This window comes from Xenopus laevis, chromosome 1L (assembly GCF_017654675.1).
Source record: "Xenopus laevis strain J_2021 chromosome 1L, Xenopus_laevis_v10.1, whole genome shotgun sequence".
NCBI lineage: Eukaryota > Metazoa > Chordata > Amphibia > Anura > Pipidae > Xenopus > Xenopus laevis.
This window is the reverse complement of record NC_054371.1, coordinates 112907648-112933575: the sequence shown is the minus strand read 5'-3', so window position 1 is coordinate 112933575 and position 25928 is coordinate 112907648.

The following is a 25928-nucleotide window of genomic DNA, read 5'->3' as shown; positions in this document are numbered from 1 at the left end:
ATCAAATCCGCTCGGTTTTTTTTACGCTTATTTATCATTACATTTTCCCAAAAATTTGCTTTGCTTTTCAGGTTAACGATTTTTGTGGATTTTTCACCCGAAAACTCAGATTTCTTATGCTTTTTTGCCCAAAAACTCCAGAAACTTCGGGGTATTGAACAAAGCCACGAGCCTTCTCCCATTGACTTATATGCAACCTCGACAGGTCTGAGATGTTGGATTTTCTAATTCAGACTTTTCCATCCTCGGGGTTTAATAAATTCAGAAAAATTCCTGATTTTTTCAGAAGTCCGATTTTATAAATAAAAATCACTACTTTTTCGGGATTTTTGCATTTGGAGTTTACCCCCTAAAAGTTAACTTCAAGGTGAAACACCTCTTTAATATTGCCATAGACAGCTCCCGTTGACCTCTACATGAATGCATCAGATTTATTCATTTTTCCAAGTTTTTCAAAGCCAAACAATTTGCACTGCAATAACTGTCTAAGAAAGATTATTAAATTGCAAAATGCAATTTTATTTTATTATTTATGTAAATATTTTTTCTGTTTATGACTTTTATTGCAAGGATACAATACAAACTATACCTTGTTTTAGTGTATTGTTTCATTGTATTGAAATTTTAACTTACCAAGACTCCTAAGTATTACATTTGCCTCATAGGTTTACCATGTAAGGAAATGTAAACTACAACACACAGCTATAGACTATACGACTTGGATTAATATATTATATCCCAAACTTCAAACATGTCTTTATACAGTAATACAGTAAAGAAAGTTACATGCAAATACTGGATACAAATTACTTATTCTTGAAAAAAACATAATTTTCTTGATAGGCTTTACAATACCCAAAGCCACAAAATTGTAAGCGTGCAGGCTTGGATTTGTGGGCCACAAAGGCCAAGTCATAGGGCAGCAAAGATTTGGGGTAACATGCCGCCTGCATCTGAACTGGGGACTGGGGAGGAGAATATGACAATCGCTTGAGTCTCCCACCCATTGTGCCCAACCCCCAGTGCAGGTGATTGGGAAATGGTACCAGCAGTAGCGTGTAATAGGTAAAGAAGTAGCAAGAGGGGGGGGGGTCAAGTTTATGGGTGGTAGTGGCTTGCCCCTAATATATACCTTACTACTCATATCACAGCTGATAACTGATGGTGAAGAAAGACCTTCCATTAGCTCTTGCTCCAGGCACAGACTGTATGACAGCACATATCACATATACAAGTGGAAAAAAGAAAAGCAGGCAAATACATGAAAATGGCTCTGTTCATGTAAAAAAAAAAACTTGGACTTTTGATGCAATTTACATAGTAAACCCTTGGCAGTGTTACTGGAGGTTGTTTCAATCATTTTAACACCATATTGATAGACCAATATATATTATCAGTATCACTGTTATATATGTTTATTATAAAAGTCACATACATTGATAACCTAAAGTCCAAAAAGATATCCCTTTACAGTACCCTGCACATGGCAGCACCGCAAACCCCATTAAAAGACTCTTGTGAAGGACTTTAAGAAGTCAATGCTGTTAATTTTGAACCTGAAGTCCTTTTAAAAGCAGTTTGTTGATACAGTAAATATCTCTGGACCTGTCCTGCACCATGTTTTTCTTGCAATTGCAGCACCTTATAGTCTTCTACGTTAACCCTTGGGGGCCGATTCACTAACTTCGAGTGAAGGGTTCGAAGTAAGGTCCCCATAGGCTTTCCTAAGTTTTTTTGATCGAAGGATATTCCTTTGATCGTTGGATATAAATCCTTCTAATCGTTCGATTCAAAGGATTTTATCGTTCAATCGAAGGAATAATCCTTCGATCATTCGATCGCACTATTTGCAGTAAAATCCTTCGACTTCGATATTCAAAGTCGAAGGATTTTAATTCCGAGTCGAATATCCAGGGTTAATTAACCCTTGATATTCGACCCTTTGTGAATCGGCCCCTTAAAGTAGCAGTTGGCTCTGTATCTGACCTCACTGGCAGTATTTTCTAGCTATGAGGAAAGCATCTAAATGATATGTCATACACCTAAATCTATAAATGAAGCATCTTTCAAATAAAACTCCCTGTTTCCCCTGACGTAGGTAAGAGAGTGGCTGAGGAAGGGGGTTCCTTGTTAGCTATAGAGCTTGAGCAGATCCCACAGTCCGGGCCCCTACCTTTTCCCGGGCCCCTGGTCTGATTCCTCCATAGTTATACCACTGAACAAACTTAACCCAATTCAGCATAAAAATTAGCAGTCCCAATTCAACACCCACATTGGTGTACACAGTAATATAATATTTCTAGCACCCACAGCCTTGGGGATCACATGTCCCAGAATCCTCTGTTAGACTCTCACTTAACACTCAGTTTCTTAGGATGGGCTTTATCTTCCTCTCTCCAGTAACTTGGAGCTTTAGTTCAGCAGCGAAACAGTGTCCATCCCATAAAAACACACCTCCACACACACTCCTTCCAGCACATGGATGTGTACATTGGCCACTCACCATCCTCCAGCACAAGGAGATATCCTGGGGGAACTCTTCCTCCTCTAGCACGTGGAGGTCTCCAGGGGGAGTACTGAGGTGTAGTCCCACACCTCTTTTTAACTGCAACTCACATGCAGCCTAATTACACAACTACCTCTAGCTGGACAGCTGAAAACACTCGATGGAGCATGGAGTAGAAGGCCCACCCTGCTCTCCTCCAGTCACTCCAATGATTCATTATTCCAGCTTTTCCTGTGCCGGTACACAAATACACAACACAAATACACATCCTAAGGGTCAGGGCACACAGGCAGCTTCGGGGAGATTAGTCACACGGCGACAAATCTCCTCTTCCTCAGGGCGACTAATCTCCCTGAGCTGACTTCCCGCCGGCTAAACTAAAAATCGCCAGCGGGATGGCACTTGGCGCGATTCGTTTTCCGAAGTCGCCCAAAGTTTCCTCGTGAGGCAACTTCGGAAACGAAATGCGCCGAGTGCGATTTACATTTTTGCCTGCGGGAAGGCAGTTAAGCGAAATTAGTCACCCCCAAGAAGAGGAGATTTGTCGCCAGGCGAATAATCTCCTCGTGTGCCCCGACCCTTACTTGCATACAGCATACTGTATATATTTTCCTGGTGAAATATACACAAAATCGTTTCCATCAACACATCGTTTCCATCAACTCATACAATATACAGTATATATAAATATCTCCTCTATTGTGTGTAGCACTTCTGCCATTTCTGTTTCAGTTGTAAAGATACATCTGATTTTATCCCTAAGCTTACTCTGCCCACACACTTCCTGCTTCCTGGTAGCTTTGTCCCCTCATTGAGATACAAGAGGAATTTATAATGAGAACTCTGCCTACTCTCTGCATGCCCAGTTTTTTACAATATACAGTATATACAGTATTGTTTTTCATGTAAATAATTGCGTTCATCAAGTGGTAAACATCTAAGACAAGTATAAATAGACGTACCTCCTATCATTTGCCCTGAAAAATCTGAGGCATTTGTAACACCGCCACTGTAATCTTCCAGACTGTCACCCATACCACCTCCATCTCCCACCCTAATTCTAATACATTTCTAGTGGCTAGCCAATTTGGCTGCTGCAATGGACCTGAAACTGAAAAATAAGACAAAAGACAGCTAATAATTTTTCATAGAGGGCATTTTACATGAATCTAGTTCCGTTATATTATCCAAACCCTAAAAGTTTAATATTCAAGTGCAATGTATATTTTCTCTGGCCCAATACCCCATAGACTAAATGGTCAAATACTGTTAATGCTTGCTATACATATGCATGAACAAATAGGATTCATTTAATTAGTCACCCAAGGAAACAGATATAAAGGGAAGTGGAAAAGGGTTCTGACTTCTGTGTGTTCTTAAATGTGTGTTCTTAAATTGCATATACCTGCAGATGCTAGATTGCTAGATTTCTCTGAATAAAATCTTTATTTTTTAACATTTTACTGAATTCTCACGGTGCTCCGTACTTTTTCTGTTCCTGGAGTTCTTTTTGACTGCGTGGGATGGCGGCTAGCAGTGCAGCACGTTTGAATTCAGCGTCCGGTAAGTGCTCCCACTAAAATACATTTTTTCTGGACCTCCAAAAGTGATGGGACTGCAAAATGCATCTTGTAGCTTGATTTTTTTACTGCTGCTACTTTTCTGTTTATGCAGCAGAAATGTTGATACTCTTCCAGACTCTCACTATGTCCTCCCTTTTTCACAGCATCATTTAAAATGGCATTTACAGTCTTGAACATGATCCTTCATAAGGGATTTCTTGGAAAATTCTGGCTTTGGGAGGGTGTCTCAGAGCAACAACCTGCTGCTGAAACAAGTGGAGACAAGACAAAAGCAGTTCACCCATTTGCACCAATACACATCTAGGGATTACTTGTTCAAAAATTGACAGATGATTGAAGTCAGTAGAATATGTCTGTAGGTGCTTTAGATGGTAGATGACCTCCAGATCAACTCATTATATTTGCATTTCTATAGCAACCGGATGAGAAAGATAAAATATGGCAAATGTGTATGGTGTGTTTTTTGAATGTTTTATTGATCTGAAATTGATTGATAGGTATGAAAGTTAAATATTTGGCTGGACAATTACCAATAAGCACTGATACCATTGTTATACACAAGTATGTTTCAGTGTAGACAAAGTAAAAGATTAACAGAAATTGTGCAGATCGATGACCATCACCGTTTGTGCCGCAGTTAAACTGTGGCTACTGGCTGGATTATTTATGAGAAACAGCTGGAATTTCCGTAGGTTTTTTAGTCGAGAGGCATGTATAACTTTTTATGCACGATTTTACACATACCCAGAATTGGAGCATCTGTGAAACCATAATAACCGTAATGCTGGACAGTCTGGGCATGTATGGAAGTGAGGGGAAGGAAATCCATCTTGTGATCCTGTAAATTTAGTCGATCTGTCTAAGCATAAATTCAGTGAATAGGGTTTGTGCTTAACATACTACTTTTCTATTGTTTTAATCATTATTTTATTAAATATTTACGTATTTATGAAAAAAACTAAATTTTCCTCATTTTTGTTTAATAAATGGGGGTATACAATTAAAAATACAAGAGCACATACAAAAACAACCAACAGGGCTGGAACTAGAGATAGGAAGAAGAGGCATATTCTTTCCTGGGCACACGTCCCCCCAACCTCCTGTGTTTTAACCACACAGGTGGATGCATGTTCACATACTGTGGAGAGGAGCGAGGGTGCCAAGTTGGCTTGGTCCTGGCTCTGACAACCAATAACGAATACAAGGAGTAAAGAAACTTAAAGGGATACTGTCATGAGAAAATCTGATTTTTTTTATATTTAATTTTGAAAAATCTAACATGGGGCTAGACATATATTGTCAGTTTCCCAGCTGCCCACAGTCATGTGACTGTGCTCTGATAAACGTCAGTCACTCTTTACTGCTGTACTGCAAGTTGGAGTGATATCACCCCCTCCCTTTCCTCCTCCCAGCAGCCTAACAAAAGAACAATGGTAAGGTAACCAGATACAGTATCGGACTGGCCCACCGGGATACCAGGAAAACTCCCGGTGGGCCCAGGTGTCAGTGGGCCCTCGTTCTGCTAAACTTTTGGCCTATTTCATGGCCATTCCCTATTTCTAAGAGAACAAAGCGGCTAAATAGATGGAATAATCGATTATAGTATGTAAAGAAAACAGACTAGGAGAATAGAGGTTGATTGAGGAGATGAAGAATATTGAGTGGGCCCCTGGTCTGTTTTATGGTGGGCCCCTGGTCTAAGGTTTTTGGGTGGGCCCCTGGGCCCCTGACCAGATAGCAGCTCCCTAATACAAGATAACTGCTTCCTGTGAGATCTAAGAACAACACTCAATAGTAAAAGCCAAGTCTCACTGAGACTGATTCAGTTACATTAAGTAGGAGAAATAACAGCCTGCCAGAAAGTAGTTCCATCCTAAAGTGCAGGCACGAGTCACATGACTGGAGGCAGCTGGGAAACTGACAATATGTCTAACCCCATGTCAGATTTCAAAATTGAATATAAATAAAATCTGTTTGCTCTTTTGAGAATTGGATTTAAGTGCAGAAGTTTGCTGGAGCAGCACTATTAGCTGATTCGTTTTGAAAAAAAAAAACATGTTTTCCCATGACAGTACCCCTTTAAGTTACATTCTACTTCCTGGTTCATTTGAGCACAATCAAAACAGTCAGCAGTCTACTGGGAGGCCTTTGTGCAAGAGGGGGGAGATACTTAGTGGGCTACTGATTTGCTTTGATAGTGCTCATATTAGTCAGGAAGTAGAATGTGACTATAGGTTTCATTTTCCGATTTTGCCCAATTTATTGATTGTAAGCTCTTTTGGGCAGGACCCTTTTAATTGGCTATTGGTAGTCAGAGCCAGGGCCAAGCAAGCCAGGTGGCTGCCTTCCCTGCATGCGAACTAGCACGTGCATGTGTGATTACAACACAGGGGGTGGGGGGAGCACAACTATGATTGGCATTGGGGGGGGCTGCCTGGATGAGACATTTTTTATATTTCCTATAGCAACCAATCAGCAATTGAATTTGAACAGTTACCTACGAATTTGTAAAACGAAAGCAAACATATAATAGGTAACTGTTACCAGTACCAGTGATATTTAATTTCAGTGTAAAGGTGGCCATAGACGTAAAGATCTGCTTGTTTGGCGATGTCGCCCAACGAGTGGATCTCTGCCCGATATACCCACATTGAAGTGGGCGATATCGGGTTGATCCGATTGTGGGCCCTATGGCCCAACGATTGGATCATAATGCAGGAGAACGGGTGGTCGGGACTGCATACACACAGAGATGCCGCCGCAATCCGACGGGATTTTTTAACCCGCCTGATTTTTAACTTCCGGCCAGATATCAATCGGGAAAGCCTGCTGGATGGCCCCACACACGGGCCAATAAGCTGCCAACTCGGTCTGTTGGCAGCTTTTATTGGCTCGTGTATCGGGGCCTTTAGTCAACAGACTCTTTGCCCTATCTAGCTCAAAAAATACCCCAAACCATACATATACTGTATTCTGTGAAGGTGGTATACTGCTCCTTTAAATTTTAAATTGCCACATAAAGCTCACATAAATACAAGTTTTTTGCCTTGCACTAAAACAATGGAGGTGCTGGTTTTGTAAATGCTATATACATATATATATATATATATATATATATATATATATATATATATCACACTTGTAGCAACTTGGTTACTACTACAAGAATATATATGATTTTGAAGTATAGTGCCGGACTGTTCTTGTGAGCTGAATTTGGGGAACTGTGAAATATTTTTCTAGTAAATGAAAATAAAATAGATAACGAGAACTAGTGGGTGGCTATTTATGCTTTGGTCTAAATGTTCTTTGGAAATGAAAAGGTTATTAATGGAACTTGACTCTATATACGTCACTGCTGGGACTGCAGGCAGGACTGTAGCAGGCGTGAGTGGGTGGGACAGCATTAGCAATTGACTGACGTCAACCCACCGCACACACGCAGTCAGGGAGATAGGGCAGTGGAAACACAAAGCTCGGAACTGAAGAACTGAGGCTGTGCAAAATCATTATTTAGCTACGGTGCCAAAAAATCACAGCTGGTGTGAGGCTGTGCTTGTCTTACACCATAGATAGATGGCAGGAAAAGGAAAGCAACTGTGCGAGACTGGGTGTGGATCGAATACATGTTGCTGTTGTAAAAAAGGTTTTTGTAGACATATAACTCATGGAAGTTTATATATAAATGTGTGTGTGTGTGTATGTATATATATATATATATATATATATATATATATATATATATATATATATATTGTGGTAGAGTGACCAAAACAATGTGGGAAAATGTGTGTTTTACCTTTAAGTTCTCCTTAGTGGGAGAGGTAGGCACCAGGAAGGGTGTTCATAAAGAGAGAATAGGTTCTCTCATTAAAGGTTTTGGCAGGCAGATTCTGGAAGCTGGAGTATTCTGGAAAGAACAGGCAAGCCAGGTACTCCGATCCAGAAGTCCAGCTCATGGATTAGAGCTCACCTTTCACAGGAAGGCTGTCCTGTGGAAAGGTATTTAGGTCTAGTGAGGCTGTTAGAAAACTCTCTCAGAGCAGGACACAGAGCAGGAAGGACACCTGCCTGTGTAAGGAACTCCCAGAGGAGCTGGGGGTGCCATTTGCTACTGCAAGGTGCAGAGAGAGGAGACCAAGTGACAGAGGGTCTGTCTGTCTGACTGAGGAAAGCCAGGAGGCTGAGCAATCCCCCAGGAGATTCGTGAGTACAGGGGTGACCCCTACTTATGTGTTTGCTTACTGGTAGTCCACAAGGGGCCCAGTTTAGTAAGGGAACTCTTCATGTGTAAAGGTAGAGCCCAGTGGGCAGGATTTATTTTTATTATTTGTTTTGTATCCTGAAATGGTCACCCCTGTGTGTAAATAAACTGCCTTAAAGAGAAAAGAAGTGTCTGTCTTGGATCCCGCAGCTTACAATATATATATATATATATATATATATATATATATATATATATATATATATATATATATATATATATATATATAAAATTTAGCAGTCATGTTCAATGCTAGCTTATATTAACCATGAATATTTATCTTTAGCATGGGAATGTTTATGCTGTTTTTGTTTGGTATGTTTAGTCCTAGAAATAGAAGTTCATATTGACATTAACCCCCTATAACCTGCCAAAAAACAGCACTGGTTGACAGTGGTAAGGGCTCTTACACACGGCCGTTCCGACCTGCGCTCCCCTGCTTTCCGTTTTTTGGCGTTCAGCCGCAGGGGAGCGCAGGAATAGACGCAAGTCATTATTTGAAATGGGCCTGTACTCACTCTGGCGCGTGTAGGCGCCGAACGCAGGTTCAGACGCAACATGCTGCATTTTTCCTGCGTTCGGCGCCTACACGCGCCTTAGTGAGTACAGGCCCATTTCAAATAATGACTTGCGTCTATTCCTGCGCTCCCCTGCGGCTGAACGCCAAAAAACGGAACGCAGGGGAGCGCAGGTCGGAACGGCCTTGTGTAAGAGCCCTAACACTGATGAGAGAACTGATCAAAGGAGCATAAAGCCTGTGTAACAACAGGGAGTTAGACTGAATTGGCCCGAATAAAACCCAACAGCATTATTTCTTTATCTAGCAGTCAAAAAGATATTTAAATATATGTTTAAGAAAGACAGGAGTAACTTACTGCTACTACTCCTCCTTAATGCCTATTTATATGTCCTATGCTGTAATTCCAATTAGCGAAGGAAAAACACACTTGTTTAAATGAGATATGGAATGTTCTAAAAATACAAGCACATATAGTAGTTTTGAGAAAGGTTTGCCTGCCTTTGTAACAGAACACAAAAATTGTATTCACTAGAACAGGGAAGCTACCTGCTTCTCTAATTTGTCTTGCCACTGTCCCTGCATTCCTTCCTTTGCCTCACAGCACTTTTGTTTTACTGCATCTCACAAAGTCCTGCTGTTAAATCTATTTGCTGCTGATGAGGGACCAGGTGATGTAAGTTCTGTAGGCAATTGTAAAATCCTTTGTTGTTATAAAAAACACTTGAGGGCAATTTAGGCATTTTTGGGGCAAAAAAGGGACAACTTGGATGACTTTTTTCACAGTAAAAAAATTGATTGTGTACAATATGATTAAAATTTTAAAAATTTTGTCCCTAAGTATGACCTCAATTCCATGGCCAGCCAAAGAAAAAAGGGAAGTAGTATCCTAAATTTACCTCTTATACTTCAAAGGTAAGTTTTATTGTATTAAACATGTAAACCACACAAAACATCTTGTATGCATTACATGAAATCAGACATGAATTACCAGTCGACATATAGAGTATTGTAACACTAAGAGACATGCATTGGGGTTAACTGGACACTCGTAGAAGTATTCTTTGTGTACTAATCTTTAGGCCACCATTTGCCTCAAGCTGGATCATGAAGTAATTTAGTTGTCTTATGAAGGGGTACACTTAGGTTACCCTATTTCAGGAATCAGATCAATATTACAGCATTGTTAACCAACTCCTTCCATGCTCTGAGGGAGGGTGGAGAATTACCCATCCAGTGCATTGCCACTGTTTTCTTTGCATAGAATAATAGGATACATGACCTTAACCTGGCATGTTTGGCAGGGATTATAGCCTCTACGACCCCCAGGAGGCAGATAGCTTGTGTTATACCCGTGGGAAATCTAAGTTGTCCACAGGTAAGTTACGACTTGGGACCAGAAGGTAGAAATTTGTGGACATTCCCATATCAAATGGAAAAAGTCAGCTGCTGGTTCCTGACACCTAGGGTAAGAGTCATCAGCGGTTCGCCCCATTTGTTTAAGTCGGATGGGAGTAACATAGAGATTGTGTATTGTCTTGTATTAGCCTATCTTTAAGTGATATGAGACAGGAATAAGCATTGTCTTAGTTGTCATGTTTAAGGTCTGGAATCTTACTAGACAGCCATTCCTGTGCTGCTCGGAAGGGTTTGGGGCCTGTCAGAAGAAGTTTTTTGTACAATCGGGATACCATCTTAGAGGGAGTGGGGTTGTGGAGTGTTTCTTATATGACAAGGGAGGTGAGTTGGGGGTTGAGAGTGGTAAATTGAGAGCGGAAGGCATGTCTAGGCTGCAAATATTTAAAAAATTTAATTTAACCTGATTGGCATTTCTGCTAGAGTATGGGATACGTGGGAACGGTCGAGTTGTCTAGAAGATCCACAAGCATTATGTTTTATTGGAGTTCGAGTTAGGGTTATAGGGGTCTGGGTTAAAGCACCATTGGAGGTAGTATATCTGTGAAGCTAGTTAAAATAGATAGAAGTTGGGGAAAGCCAGTCCTCCCTCTTCTCATGGAGCTCATAATTTGGCCCAGGCTATTCTAATAGGTGTTTTATTGTTCAACAGGAATGGGATTAAACGTTGATTCAGTTTTTTGAAAAAACATTTTTGACAATGTTAATCCTGCCCAAAGGGTTAATGGCAATTTGGTTCACTGGGTTAGGGTTTGTGATAATTTGGTAAGGATTGGGTCCAGGTTCAATATTACATATTTAGTGACATGACATCCGCATGGATTGCGACCCCTAGGTATGTGAACTGATTGGCCCACTTCAAGGGAATTCCAGATGGCAGATGTTGAGATTGATTAGGGTCTGTCGGGAATAAAAAAGATTTCTCCCAGTTGATCTGCAAGCCTGAAAAAAAAACCAAATTGGTTGACTACATTAAGTAGCTCGGTGAGGGAATTGTTAGTATCAGCCAAATATATTAAGATATCAGCATACAGAGAAATCTTTTCTTGTATAGTGGCTAGGGTTAAACCTTTGATTTGGGAGGATTGTCTAATTAGGATCACCAGTGGATTCTTGTAGAAGAGTTTGATCCAAGTTTAGCATCTTGGGCCCAGCCACACAGGTAATCCCACTCTACTGAGTCAAAGGCTTTTGCAGAGTTCAGTGAGGCCACAACTCTGGTTCCTGTCTCTAGGTGTGGAATTTGAAGATTGGTAAAAAGTCTCCAGAGATTTATAGTGGTTGAGCACCCAGGCACAGAAATGGTAGGAGTTTAACATCACCATGTGGAGGGGCATGAGCGATTAGAAGCGGCCGGCTTTAAGACCATGCGGCCTTGTAGTGCCGCTTCGCTAAATCTGGTCCTGGTCTTGGTGACTTGTCGGGGCAGATTTTGCTGCAGTTTTGTGACAAAATTGCACTCTCTCACTTGCAGATTCACTCATCACTATATATGAGTTACATAAGTGTCCTGCAGCAGGGCTGTATTTACACACACATATACATATGCATCTCTGAGACCATGTCTAGGGTGTCAGCTTTAGGGGTGCAGCCCAAGGGTGCCTATAAATATAAAAACAAAAATGGTTTAAGAAATGTCCCTAGCTAGCACAGCCAGACACTACTAAATCTGGCTTCAACCCCATTGTTCCATGTATCTCTTGATATGGTCCTGGCTATTCTGCCAAAAATGTATGTTTTATTATGTACAGTAGATATAGCTGCATTGCTGTAATTCAATTTATCAAACATAGCTAAGTGTTTATCTTTTTTCTCTTTTTCCTATGCAAGCTGAGCACCTAAACAAACATGTCATTAAGCAGAAACATTGTGTACAGATTTCACAGTACACTCTGCACCATAACCTTCTAGTCACTCCCTTAATTGGCAGCAAATACAAAGTTACATGTAGATAGCATCGAACCATAAATATTAGGGCAATCACTCTAGGTTAAATGTATCAGACAAGAAGAAATAAAAACACCTAAACCAGCAAAACATTTATCATCACTTTATTGTTAATTTAGAATTTTTAATGTTATCGATATGAAACTGCATATATATGCTGTCAAATGGTCTACTTGTTTTTATTGTAAAATTCAATAAAAATTAATTTAAATGGGATATATGAACCACATTTCTGCTATCTCCTAAAATATGAATCGTCTTGCCTACATTAGGTCCAGCAGAAATATATGGGTGCAAAAACTGGGTTTTCAATATCAACTCATGCAGACAATATGACATGTGACAATATGACAAGTGATAATGATTATTTCAGTTCAAGAGAGTATTGGTATATTATTACAATGTCTGCAGACTGCAGTCATCACTGTATTATTGTCATATTGATTTTGGACAGACTATGACCTTCTTCTTTTATAACATGGGGGGGGGGAGTAGGATGTAGGAGCCAGGAAGACCCCCCCCACACACAAACACACACACACTCCAGACAAAAACCCTTGCTACTATAACTATTATCACTATTGAACAAAAAACACAAGTAAGTCTGAATTATTTTACTTTACATCCCCTTAAAAACCTTTCCAAACCAGCACTCCTCCCCTTGCCTCCTCCCCTAGCCTGTCCCTCTTTTCTCCTCCACTGTTAGCCCCCTCCATTGTTCTTACCTGGGGGCTGGGAGCTGGGGAGTGAGAGACTAGGCTACACCTGGGGGGAAGGGGGGCCCCGCCTAACCCTATGTCAGCCCTAAATGGGCTTCATTGCTCCTATTCCCTAATTCTGCCAGAGTTATGGTTTAGAACTGCTTCAGTACTGACAAGAGTTGACAGAAACATAATTAGACAATTGGCAGGAAGTTCAAAGTTCAATATTTAACCATATACAATAAAATTTATTAATAAAGGCACGTTAACTGAATGAACACGCAGTGTGCAGATATGTCTACAAATCCAGACATCCAGTATAAGAACCCATTTGTGTCAGAACGACAGTTCCCCAAAACAGACAGAAGTGTCTGAACTGGGTGTTACTGTTTAAACAAGCTGTGCTATTTAATCATTTATAATCTGGGCTGAAATACTGATTGGAAAGATGAAAGTAATGCTGAGAGAAAGTGTTTTCATTTTTAAAAAGTGTGAAAAATTCGCAAAGTGACAAAAGTTGGCCAAAATGTGGAGCCAGTGGGTGTTTTTTTGCTGTGTTGTTTATCATACCACATGACAATAATAGTCATTTCTTCTCATGCCAAATGCATTGGTGTCAATGGACAACCTTTCTTGCTTTAATTAATGACCTTTTTTATGTTTTTTTCCTGTGCAAAAAAACCCTCTTTTTTACAGTGAAACAAAGGCATGGAAAGTCATATATATATATATATATATATATATATATATATATATATATATATATATATATATATATATTATTTATGACTGTCCTGCAGGATAAAAGAAGGAACATTTAAAAAAACAAAACAAATAGTGCTTCTATTTGAGTCATTATGTTTACTAAATTTTAATGTTGTCCTTTAATTGGTGACAGTGATCATAATATACAGACATTTTTGTACAGAATGGTTATTTGGCATCTGATTGGCCTTATGTTTGTAAGTACATCCTGATAATCTGAAGGTTAATTGTTGAAATTTTGGTTTTGGATGGAACTGCTTGAATGTTTTTTTTTTCTATATGTTGTTTAGTCTGAAGTTTGAAAGTGTGGGCTGGTTATGTTGTATAGGGATTATTCTATTTTACATTTGATATGCAGTTAAATTCTTATCAAATGCATATAAATAATTTTATACTCTCATACATTTCACAGCAGCTCATATATCCTCATATTATTACACAATTTCAAGCAACTTTGCAATATACATCATTTAAAAAGTATGCAGACTTTTCATGATCTTTAATGGTTTCTGACAGTTCCCTAAGCCTAGCCCTCTGCTCTTCTGCTGATCTGTCTCACTACTTTGCTGAGCTGGCTGACTACTGTTACTTTGTATCAACAACCAGCTGTCCTCAGCCTGCATCCTCCAAACCCCACAATTCCCTACACACATGATTTCAATAAGGAACATCACAGTGCAATGCATTTTGGGTTATTTTGGGTTATTGCATGCTGTCGGTAAGCTGTGGAGAAGTTGTTACAATTTGTACAATCAGTGTTTAGTCCCTCCTTCCCTGCCAGGATTTCAAATGACACAGAAAGAAGAACTGTTAAACAGCTGGATTTCAGTATAGAAAATGGCATTTATTCATACTTTTTGAAGAAACAGGTAATTGTGATGGATATATTAGGGGTTTCTGTGTTATGTGGGCCAAATTTTGGTTTGGAAGCCAGTGTTCCTCTTTAAGGGGCTCATTCATTAAGTTCAAAGTGTTTTTTGGCTACTTCGACCATCAAATGGGCTACTTCGACCTTCGACTTCGACTTCGATATTCGAAGACGAAGGATTTTCATCCCCCAGTTAATCAACCCTCGATATTCGACCCTTGATGCATTTGCCCCTAAGTATCACTTGTGACCTGAAAGTGTTACATTAGGATGATTCTGCCCTTGTATTACATGATTACTTAAAACCATGTTTTGCTCCACACTAGTTAAATGGATTGCTATGATTGAATTCTAGGAATGTCCGCATTGTTTATTTCTAAGTGTAAGCCACATTAAAAACTATGAGCAGTCATATAATGGATTTATCATTTGTTTCTAATTTTGTACATTGTGATTTAGTCCAACCAATTTGACTCCTATTAGATTGGAGGAAGTTAGTTTATATTACAATTCCAAATAAAGGAGACCATCTGATAGAATGTGCAAAATATTTTGTACAATTTCCCTTGTATCACATGCCAGTAAGATAATTCAACGCAGATTACATCCCAAAACTGAAACAGAATTGCCAGACATACAAGCTGTATTTAGCAGGGGACTGAGATATGGCTATTTTAATATGGAAAAATCCAAGGAACACAAAATGGATGTTAACATGTGCTTTATTGACTTCATCAGTAAATGTAAATGCTGGACAATGAAGAAGCAGGACAGAAAGAAGCATATATTCCTTGGTGAATACTTCTGTGGATGTGTGGAAACAGTCCAATGGATTTTGACAAAATTGACCAAATTAAACAAACATATCTTAAAGGAAAACGATGCCCCTGAAAAATATATCACATACAACAAAAGTAGCCTAGCAAACATGCATTGATTTAAATAAGAGACTGGAATATGAATGAGCCACCTTTTAATATTCATTTGCTGCTTTTATCTGATTGAATGGCAACTGTCTAGCATTGGAATAATTATTTTATATGATATCATGGGGAAAACTGTCAAAACAAATTCAATTTTACCAGTCATAATTTTGTTTTAACTTGTTAACCAAGCTAATTTTTTATTCGTTGCTGAGATTTAGAATTGTTGGAATAACATTACACCACTTTGAGTAAATTATAACAGTATAACAACTGATTTGTGATGTTTACCTACACGTTCTTTGGAATTGATTATTTCCCATCTGGCCGCAACTGGCAAATTGAATAAAGAGAATACCAAAAAAAAAAACCAGTAAGTAATAACAGGGCAAAGTTGCCATAGTGCACACATTTTAATTTTTCCTAATGTGTCATTTCCCCTGACTGGAAAGCACATTTTCCCTTCTCTTAAATCACTTGTAAATACAGTTTGGATGAAGGGAAAATGAGGCACTGAGAAACATACCTGAATTTAGGAGAAGTAAGATGAATGCCCCTTTGTCAGGATACTCTGATATTTAAACTAATAAAGAATTAAAAGAAATGCACACACACACATACACATTTCAGGGAAGCAAATGTCAAACAGTTCAATTAGCTTGACTAGTCTTGACAAGTGAAGAATAATGAAAGGAAATGGTTGATGAGCTGCTATGGTTTAATGAAAGGGGCATATCTACAAATATAAAAAAATATTCATATATGTAAGTGAACATGTGGGAACATTCACTGACAAACCTGTAAATGTTTAATTACTGCAGCTAGAACAGTAATACTTACAATGTCAGTGTGTAGTTTAACTGCATGAATGGGGTGGCCAGCTTTCATTTGTTTCCTTTACTTTGTGCTGTGAAAAAAGCAGAGATAATACCCAGGGTCAGATTTCAAGATGGCTGTGCCACCACTCACAACTGACCCTCTCATACCTGAGCTTGTGCGCCCCCAACCTACCCCGTTTCTCTCAGTCCTTACACCAACATTACGCTGCCAGCTCTGCTTCTTTGTGATCTCTTGATGCGACCGGTACACCCTCCAATTTTTGCTGCCCTAGACCCGGGCCTTTGTGGCCTCCACACAAATTGGGGCCTGTTACTACACTATTGTTTTAAAACAATTCACATATTAGAACCATGTTCTTGTGCTGCATAAAACTATGGACTCTGTGCAGCCGTATCAGTCTAAGAAAACAGCCAATAATAAATTAAGCAGGTACATTATTTTAATTATTTCTTTCCAGCTTATATTTCAGCATGTGTGAATTTAACCAATACCTCCAATTGCTTGTTTTGCACATGCAGTCCCCTGAGCTACCCACATCTGCAAGGGAAACCCCTTCACTTCCCCTAGTAAGCCACTTTTCCACTTGCTCTCAGACCTGTTACGTATATCTCACATAATGTTACAACAGCATTACAACAGCAGGCTCCTGTACAGAGTGACATGATGATACTAATATTATACAGCTCTCTGACTTTGCATAGGAAGAATGCTCAAGTGTGTCTATCCTAATTCCACCAATGTTTGCTTTACTGTGTATGAGCATGCCCATCTTTTGCATTTTGCTATTATTAGTTACCTAATATATCAGAAAAGTTCTTCCCTGGAAATTACATAAATAATTACTTCTTTGTTTGCAACAATTTGTTTTTATAGAAAAAAACAGGGGACTTTTATACAAATGAAAGGTTTATTGTTCAAAAAACAAATATTTTGTTTGCAGATTATTTTTAAATACAGGTACGGTACCTGTTATCAAGAATGCTTGGGACTTTAGGTTTTCTGGATAAGGGGTCTTTCTTTAATTTGGATTACCGTAATTTAAGTCTAATATAAAATAATTTAAACATTCAATAAACCCAATAGGCTGGTTTTTCCTCCAATAAGGATTAATTATATCATAGTTAGGATCAAGTACAAGGCACTGTTTTATTATTTTTAATAAAAAAACATTTTTATAAATTTTAATTTGATTAAATAGAGTCTAATTTGGAGCTTTTTGGATAATGGATTTCCCTTCAGGTCTTCTTCCTTCCCTTCTGCAATTTCCATCACTTCCAGCGCATGCGCAGTTGTCGCGAACCGGAAGATTGTTCCAACTGCGCATGCGCTAATACGTCGCTCACGTCACAAGGATTAGCGAAGCGACAAAGGCTACCCTGAACTCTGCTGCGCTCACTCTGCATGTACGGTCAGTAATCCTACAGGGGACACAATTCTGGGGTAACACTTAGCAGGGGTGAGGCAGGAAGTGGGGCCAGCCAGTGGGGACTTTTCAACGTAGGAGGTTTAGTTCTCCTTTAATAATGGACAGCACAATAGTATCAGATTACTTTTCTTCTTCAGGTACCAAGTTCACAAAGCATAACCGTGAGAAAAATCATCAGCAGCATTGCTTACCATTGATATCAATGGAAACCATTGATAACTGTGTCAAACGTGTGCAACAACATGTAACCAGGCAACAATAACAGTATTTATGACAAAGTACTAATTGGAGTCAAGCTGGGAGGTGATCTTTTCATTTCTACTAGAAGCAGTGAGTCATGGCCTTAAAGGTAATATATATATATATATATATATATAAAAGCTATATATAAAACATAGCTTTTATTAGCTTGTTAAAATGTATCACAAAATGGCATTCTTCACAACATAGTAGCAGCGTCATTTGTATCAAGACACTTATCTGTTAAAAGTCCAGCATAAACGCTATATCCATCCACACTCACGCGACGTTTCGGGACACATCCGTTCCCTTTCTCAAGCGTATGTATCGTGTAGTAGCGTGTAGGACTCCATTGCACACACTTTCTGCTTCCTCGTTAGGCGGGGCATACGTGGTAAGTAACTGTGATGATGCTTCCTCACCTGGAGGCCGGATCTGCACGTCAGTCACCACATATCTCCACCCTCCCGTTACTATGCAAAGTCCATAGTTACCAAAGAAAAGAAATATATCAGTAACAGCAAATTACATGGGCATTTTTCACTATATCTGATGATTGTAGTTGTTTGAGCAGATTATGCCAAAATGAAAAGCAAAAGTTAACAGATGAATGGCAAAAAAGAAAAATATTTTTTTTTTAAAAATACTTATAAAGAAAATATTCAAAAAATATACACAAAATAATATTAGTTGCCCCAAATATTACTACTCACCCTAAATGAGTACTTTACAGAAATAAATGCAAGTCAAAATCACGATTTAGACCCCTTGGACTGAGAGTCCCTAGCCTGTCAATCCATTTAACTTCTGCTCTTTTTAATGCTAGAACACGATCTCCTCCTCTTTTCAGAGGTGGGACGTGTTGGATAACTCTGAATTTCAGCTCCTCTGATGTATGTCCTTGTTCTAAACAATGTCTAGAGACTGGCAATGATCTATTGCCCACGTGTATAGTTGATCTATGTTGAGAAAACCTATCCTTCACCTTCTGTGTGGTTTCTCCAACATAGACCAACCCACATGGGCACACCAGCATGTATACAACAAAATTGGTATCACACGTATTATAACCCCTAATTTGATACTTCTGATCCCTATGTGGATGGTCAAAATCAGGACCTACCAATACAAATCGACACTGGGCACAACCCTTACATCTATACATGCCCTCTTTCTTGGGACCCCAAAACATTGCCTTATTAGGTGGTTTCCGTATGTCTGCATTCACTAATCTACTCCCTATGGTTGCTCCTCTGCGATAGGACATCATAGGGCCTTGTTGAAACTCTGGAATTGAAGGATATGCATCTTTTAATAAGTGCCAATGTTTATCTAATATGCATTTAAATTTGGAACTGGCAGAATTATACTGGGATACATAAACTAATCTGTTACCTGTAGTACGCCGATCTCTTGATGTACATCCAAGAATCCCTTCCTTAGCAGCCTGTTGGTTTTTTTGTATTAGCTGATTCAGGTATACCCTGTCTGTAAGTTTCCTAGACATTATTTCTAAGTCTTGTTCCAGGACCACTGGATTATTTGTAATTCTACTCACTCTGGTAAACTGGCTGATAGGAATCGATCTCTTAACTGAGGGGGGATGGAAGCTGTCATAAGAAAGAAGTTGATTTCGATCCGTGGGTTTTGTATAGATACGAGTATCAAACCCTGTCTCGGTTCGTGTAACCAATACATCTAAGAAAGTAACTACTTGGAGATCAGCTGTCATTGTGAATTTAATGTCATTATGGGCCCCATTAATTGCCTCACGGAAGACGGCCAAGGAGTCCAGGTCACCCGCCATAGGAGGAACACGTCATCGATGTACCTCCACCAGGCACAACAGTGCCTAGTGAAGAGTACATTTTGATAGACATGCTCCTCTTCAAACCAACTCATAAAAGAGTTGGCATATGACGGGGCGACCCTGGACCCCATGGCCGTCCCCCGCACCTGCAAGTAATATTTGTCCCGAAATTGAAAATAGTTTCTATGTAGTATGAAGCTCAACATCTCCATGAAGAATTCTATTTCTGCATCACTGTACAAACCTGATCGATTCAACAAAATTTTGGTTGCCTTTAAGCCATCCATATGAGGAATCGATGTATATAGACTTGCCACATCAAAGGTGGCAAGCCAACACACCCCCTCTATCATAGGTATTTGGGAAAGTTTTTCTAAGAAATCGTTGGTGTCCCTTACAAAAGATCTAGTTGTTTGTACCAGGGGACCCAATATTTTATTCAAAGTCTCGGCTACATTACTCGTCAAGGAACCTATGCCTGCCACTATTGGTTTTCTCAACATAGGTTTTCTCAACATAGATCAACTATACACGTGGGCAATAGATCATTGCCAGTCTCTAGACATTGTTTAGAACAAGGACATACATCAGAGGAGCTGAAATTCAGAGTTATCCAACACGTCCCACCTCTGAAAAGAGGAGGAGATCGTGTTCTAGCATTAAAAAGAGCAGAAGTTAAATGGATTGACAGGCTAGGGACTCTCAGTCCAAGGGGTCTAAATCGTCATTTTGACTTGCATTTATTTCTGTAAAGTACTCATTTAGGGTGAGTAGTAATATTTGGGGCAACTAATATTATTTTGTGTATATTTTTTGAATATTTTCTTTATAAGTATTTTTAAAAAAAAAATATTTTTCTTTTTTGCCATTCATCTGTTAACTTTTGCTTTTCATTTTGGCATAATCTGCTCAAACAACTACAATCATCAGATATAGTGAAAAATGCCCATGTAATTTGCTGTTACTGATATATTTCTTTTCTTTGGTAACTATGGACTTTGCATAGTAACGGGAGGGTGGAGATATGTGGTGACTGACGTGCAGATCCAGCCTCCAGGTGAGGAAGCATCATCACAGTTACTTACCACGTATGCCCCGCCTAACGAGGAAGCAGAAAGTGTGTGCAATGGACTACACTACACGCTACTACACAATACATACGCTTGAGAAAGGGAACGGATGTGTCCCGAAACGTCGCGTGAGTGTGGATGGATATAGCGTTTATGCTGGACTTTTAACAGATAAGTGTCTTGATACAAATGACGCTGCTACTATGTTGTGAAGAATGCCATTTTGTGATACATTTTAACAAGCTAATAAAAGCTATGTTTTAAATATGGAGTGCGATCTGGTTGGACCAATATTACTAAGAAGCGGAATTACTCACTGCTATTGGGATCAGCACCCTTGACTTTGATATACATTGGGATTAGTGCATCATAAACGTTGGAATTGTATATATGTATATGTATATATATATATATATATATATATATATATATATATATATATATATACATACAAATACAAGAGTCCTCTGCACTCAACCCATTATCAATATATTCAAGACAGCGACATTTTGTGCATACTGCTACTAAAAAATGCCTTACCCTTTAAACAAAACATGGATTGTTTGTCCATATATTGCAATATATTTAAGCTGGCCAACTACGTCAAAGTCATCCCATATCTGGCCAGTCCTATGCTCAATTTTATCTGATTCATTAAGAATTCTATTGCTTCATTATACATTTTACAAAGGGACTAAGTTTTACCTGCAACTTACTTGCTGCTTTCAAAGTAAACCTCCATACTTGGCTGCCCTTTTATTAGACACCAGTGGGATCACCTGACTATAGCTGGGAAGGGTGGGAGCTACAACATGGAGCTGGTTACTGCTCCTGTATAACTATAACAAACAAGGGAAAGTTGTGCTCACCACTATTTTTTAAAACCATTAGGCGGGGGTGCAATGAGGCTGTGACCACAAAATACATATAGACAAATACAAGAGTCCTCTGCACTCAACCCATTATCAATATATTTAAGACAGCGACATTTTGTGCATACTGCTACTAAAAAATGCCTTACCCTTTAAACAAAACAGGGATTGTTTGTCCATATATTGCAATATATTTAAGCTGGCCAACTACGTCAAAGTCATCCCATATCTGGGATATGTTTTAGTAGCAGTATGCACAAAATGTCGCTGTCTTGAATATATTGATAATGGGTTGAGTGATTAGAAAACATTCCCCAGAAATTAACAAAAAAAGACACAAATGTGAAATATGGACAACACAAGTTTTCTCCTATATTTACTTTATTTTTTGCCTTGAATAATACACTATGTGGCCATTATTTAAAATGAAGATGTAAATGAATGCCATCTGTTTTTGGTTCTCCAAACCTGACATGCAGCAGATCAAACAATGGGCTTGATTCTGTTCTTGGCAAGTTGGTATAACTTGCAGGATGTCTGGCAAGAAGCATCACTTTACAAAGTGCATATGACATAATTTATTTTTTTCTGTGGCCTCAATGAAACATACGGCCGGTTTTCGTCTTTTAGTTTACTGCAAAGCCCTTAGCTTCCCTATAGTATATTGAAAAATGCCCTCCTATGCATTGCACAAGCCCATTCCCTTTAAAATTTCACATATCCCTGTGTCCATGGAGTACATTGTGTTGCCTAGGTCTCCCTAGAAGCCACAGCTTATTTTCTAGCTCCCCAAAAACATTTCAATGGGCAAGCTACTGGTGCTTTATATAAGACAGCATGATTTAATAGAACACAATCTGCACTCTTACCCTTCACAACTTTCATACTGGCAGTAAGTACACAGTAATACACAAAATGCTGGCAGGCTTGAAAAATGTTGCATAAAAGCTCATTTTTCTTATAGTACATAGCATAAAAACCCATTATTCTTACAGTATATTGCACAGCACACAGAATTCCTACAGCATAAAATGTGCTAGTCCTTAGAATTCTGCAGAATGTTGCACAAATATAAGATATGGTGAGTAAATAGTCTTGCTTGAGCCTGGGGCTTAGAAACCACATTGTAATGAAGAACTAGGTAGAATACAATGATATTTAATGAATTTGTGTAAAACAGTAGTAGACTTGTCAAGAAAATATACTAACAAAAGGAATTAATGAAAGCTGTATGTATCAGGAAAAATCAGATGGCTCTTACAACAGCATTTGTGCTAATTCATTTGTGTTTTATTGAGATGATCTCCACACAATTAATTAATAACGGCTGTATCAGATGCAGTTTCCAATTGGTAGTGCTTTATGCCTATATTTTTTCCACAAGGAAACATGTACATTTAGAAAAACAAAGTATTGGTTTTAAGCCTTCCTTTTGATCTATACACACAAAGAGCTATGTGGGAAACAGGTAAGAAGGGAAAAACATATGTTCAGTTGAACCACTTGGGATAATGGAATATCCTTCCTCTATAGTTATCTGTAAACATAAATATTAATAATATATTCCCATTTGCACTGAGAACTTCATTAAGCAGGAATAAGCAAGGATTATTGTTTTGGCTATTGTGGAACATGTCCCACAGTGCTCATTTACCAAAGGGTGGATTTTGTAAGCTGCAGTTCCAGCAACAGATGGTATAGTACTCAGTGTTTTTCCCTGTTCTATATATTTTCATCATACACAGTTGTTTATTGGTAAGTAATTATTATTTAAAGCTATATATATATATATATATATATATATATATATATATATATATATATATATATATATATATATATATATAATTTTGTTATCCTTGAGAAAGAGCACAGTTTGTGTTCAAAATGTCAGATTTTTTTCAATAAAGTATTCCCGTTGAGTGCAGTACTATGTCACTTTATTTACCATCACCCGGGCAAGTTGCTAAACAAGGGTGTGAGGGTGTGCTCCTTCATGTTTTTATATATATATATATATATATATATATATATATATATATATATATATATGTATATATATATATGTTAGTCTAGGGTGATGGCACTAACAGGATTTGAACAATAAAGGCAAAAGGTGTAGCCAATCAGATTAGGGAAGTGCCAATCAAAGGAGTATTTGCAATTGAGATTAATATGTGATCTTCATTCTCTGCTGATGTTGGTGATTCCCTGGTATGGGTGGAGAGAAGAGCCATAAGGAACTATGCACCACTAACTTTTCAGATAGATGTATTGAAAACCCTCCATTTTTAAAAAAATCAAACTAAATTGCAACTATTGTTAAAATGACAAGCTCTATTTACTCCAAAACTGTGAAAGTGAATATCCCTGTTAAAACATGGTGATCTAAATTACAGACATATCCCTTATCCAAAAACCCCAGGTCCCAAGCATTCTGGATAACAGATACTACAGATACATGATGATAATAATAATAATAGATACATTACCTAACCCCAACATTAACTTGGAAAAATTGTCAAACGCCAAATAAATTGGCAAAAACGATTTCATGCAGTTAGTGATGGGACTTTCCTAAATGGTTACAGGGTTTGGGAAGAGCTAGCAATGCTCCTTTAATAAAACTCCACAGGAAGAAATTAATCCTTAAAAACCGTTGAGAAAATCTTACCACCAAACTCCTAAAACATTACATTCAGCTGTAAGCTTATTAGAGAAAACACATGTTTAAAATGCTAATACAGAGAGCAATAAAATTAAAATAAAACCCTCTTAAAATGAATGTTAAAATCATAACAATCCTAAATGAATGTTAAAATCATAACAATCCTAAAATGAATGTTAAAATCATAACAATCCTAAAACTCTTGGGATAATTCTGATATTGAATTTTTAACCTTCATGACTCAGCAGAGGTACAATGCACTAGATGCTGTAACATCGAAAAAAGGAAGGGCAATACAGAAAAACTGCACATTTTTTGCCACTGTTTTGTATTTATTCTTCATTATACATGGTCAATAATAAACAAGAGGCAAAAAACACAGGCAAAATCATTTACAAAATGTGCACATCGTGCCCTTTTCTATATCTGAAACCAGCGAACTATATAACTGGAATCTAACCATGATGCACAGAGCATCTGAAAAGTAGTTAATTTATTTCTTATATCTACAAACATTCCCTACAGGCTTCCTTTCTGTCTGGACAGATATCAGTAAGGCTTTCTCTGGTCTCTCATCTGCAGAATATCTGTGCCATGCCTAAAAGCGGATGGTTATAGGACTGATTAAAAAGAAAATAAATTTGAGATAACTTGTCTAAAACCCACTTCCACTCTGTGGGCTTATCTACTTATAACAGAGACAGAACGGAGCATATGGCCTGGTGCCTCTAACCAACTGTACATGCCAGGGAGACTGATAGTTGCACTGATAGGCTGAATGCCCCAGTGCACTAATGACTTATTTTCATTACTTGAAAAATGTTGTGTTTTACAAAGGTTTAAGGGTTATATATATATATAAAAAAAAAATATATATATATATATATATATATATACACACAACTACAAGAGATCCTCTGCACTCAACCCATTATCAATATATTTAAGACAGAGATATATATATATATATATATTTAAGAGTAAATTTGAACTTTGATCCTTAGCATTAGTTTAAATCAGAAGCAGTGATTAGCTTAGGGCTAGAGATACTTCCCCATCAAGTATCCCATACATCTGCTATTGGTGAACAAAAAATATTTTGCGAGCTGTCAGAAAGGAATTCTTTACTGTGTGAAAGCACTGCCTTGTTTGCTACCTGAATACCTGCCCTATTCCAGCAGTCACGAGCTAAGCAACCACATCTTATAAGACGCAAATACATTGCTGACCGTACTGTTTAGGTTTAAGGAGTAATAACTTTTTAATGAAACCTCTGGAAGATATGCAAGTGCCTTTTCTTTACTATAAAAAAAAGTTATGTAGATACAGTATAACAATTCAGAATTGTTCATGTAGAGAGGGCCACACGAATGGCAAAGTATAGTAAGTTCATAGGTTATTCATCTTATCTGTCCTATAAGCTTTAAAGAAACAGTAACACCAAAAAATGAAAGTACTGAAAATATCATGTAACATTGCCCTGCACTGGTAAAACTGATCTGTTTGCTTCAG